Source organism: Aethalodelphis obliquidens, unplaced genomic scaffold, assembly GCF_003676395.1.
Source record: "Aethalodelphis obliquidens isolate GAN/ISIS:26980383/991018 unplaced genomic scaffold, ASM367639v1 scaffold15, whole genome shotgun sequence".
NCBI classification, from domain to species: domain Eukaryota; kingdom Metazoa; phylum Chordata; class Mammalia; order Artiodactyla; family Delphinidae; genus Aethalodelphis; species Aethalodelphis obliquidens.
Window position 1 is genome coordinate 25,727,183 of NW_020837959.1, and position 2,172 is coordinate 25,729,354.

Sequence of the window (2,172 nt, forward strand, 5' to 3'; positions counted from 1 at the left end):
CAGATTTTCAATGAAGTCACCAGTCATGTAACATAAATTATTTACACACTTGCAAGCCCTCTAAGAGATGTGCCTCAAGAAGCATTAACCTTCGTTTTTTTCATGAGCCATCCTGAAGACGTGCGCATTTTCTTTTTCAGATAATTTAACATTTTTAATACAGTGCGTTCCCTACCAAGTGCTAATGCTTTGGTACTATTCATACATGATTGCTTATCCTAAAGACTTGACAGTTCCCTGAGAGGAACTTTGATTCTGCTTTAGAAGTATCATAGAAATTAAAAACTTTATCAAATACCAGTATCGAGGGAGGTGACACAGGACACAACATATGCAGTCAAGTTAGCTCTGTACATTTCGAAATTACTCCTTCAAGATATTCACACAGAGACCTTAGTCTGTCCTGCTTACTATTCAGTAGTACAGGTCTGAATCATCAGAACCTTGGCAACCCCTTAATATTTCACAGTTATTAACAACTAGGGGCAAGTCTGTGTTTACTGAGTTATGACAAATTTATTATAAAGAAGGAAAACAAGTGTAGCCAGCCATCTTAAAAAATGCCCCAACCACTGCTTCTCAATATAGAAAGATTAAAACTACATACATTTATCATACAACAAATCCCATCTCTGTCCCCTGAAATTCCCCTAATTTCATTCATTAGAAGGGGATTTTTTAAAAAGACTTAAAGAGCATCTTACAGCAGCATTCAGCTTTCCCATGAAATACTCAGCACCTTAAATATTAAGTACACTTCGTTTTTTCTTTTAGTAAGCTAGATACTGGCTTCAGAGTTTGTGGAACTGGAGGAAAAACAACACACTCAAAACTACTCTAGGAATCTTCCTTTGGCAGAACAGTAGGTATCCAAGTTAAAAATAGGAGGGTCATTTTGTTGCTTTGTTTTCCAAAATTTAAATCGTTTTTTGTTCCCCTTCTACATCAGCCTCAGTCACCACTCCTGAGTGGAGATGGGCAGAGGCTCTGGCCCCTTCTCCAGCGGCTTCCCAGCAGCTGCATTCTTATTGCTGCAGCGAGGCTTGAATAGATGTATGTCAACAAGGACTTCCCCAAAACGGCCTTTATAGCTAGTGCCACAGCGTATTTTCTGTCTTTTCTAGTATGTGAGATCTAAAAAGGAAAACACGGACGTTCTATTAGAGCCAGAAGCCATCTCTGTATCTGACTGGTGACTGTAACGAGGAGACTGAGCTGGAGAGGCACCTAAGGTGGTACTGTGAGCACCAGAATTGTGACATTTAAATTCCTTCTGCAGTTGACTGATCTGGTTGCTTTTTATCTTGTTTCCAGATAGAGTTTTCACTTCCTTTGGTTTCAGTGTAGTCTTTAGACTGGGTCCTGCCCTTGCATCTACCACATGATTTCAGTTTTTTTGTTTTTTGTTTTGATCCTGCTGGCAATTTCTTCCATCTTTTCACAAGCAGGACACTGGCATTACAGATGTCTCCTGAACGAGTCTCATGTAACCCAAAAACCCAAAACAGCTCTGTAAGTCCTTTTCATAGCGTTAACTGTCAGTGAATCGAGAACTGGAGGATTTAGCGAGGCAAATGTAGCAGCCCTCTATACTTCGGTACACCTTTGGCTTGCGAAAACCAAACATCTTTTCTTCTGGGCAATAGTCTTAGTATGCTTTGAAGGACACCAATAGTTCCTCCAATGTAATAACTTCCCCAACTCCACTTTCTAGATTCCTTCTGGGTAGTAAAGTGTTTCTTATATTCAAAAATACCTTTCAAAACTCAAAATGCCACTGGATGGACCCCTGGGCACGCGACGACCGAGACAGAGGCACCCAGGCAGCAAAGAGAACCGCTCCCCGGCGGCTCGGTGGGTAAACGCAGCATCTGGGGTCCGAGGGAAAGTTCCGGTGGAGAGCTGCCCGGCGGGGCGGGGCGGGGTGGACGGAGGGAAGCGCGTCCCTCGCCACCGCCTCCCTCCCCTGCGCCCGGCCCTCTTCTTAGGCAGCGGTTCTCAGATTTGAGTGTGCATCACCGGGAGGGCCTAAACAAAAGCCCAGCTGCTGATTCAAGTAGGTCCACAGAGGTGCCTGAGAATTTCATTCTAAACAAGTTAGGCTATTGGTTCAGAACCACACATAGAAAACCACTGAAATACTATTTAAGATTCTTGAAGTTAAACTATTTT

At 42.8% G+C, this 2,172-nt stretch overlaps 1 pseudogene; it reads right to left on the reverse strand.

Moving 5' to 3' along the window:
* Positions 1 to 280: 280 nt before the first annotated feature.
* LOC113625498 (SIN3-HDAC complex-associated factor pseudogene) lies at positions 281 to 1,639 on the reverse strand (annotated as a pseudogene).
* Between the last annotated feature and the right edge of the window lie 533 nt (positions 1,640 to 2,172).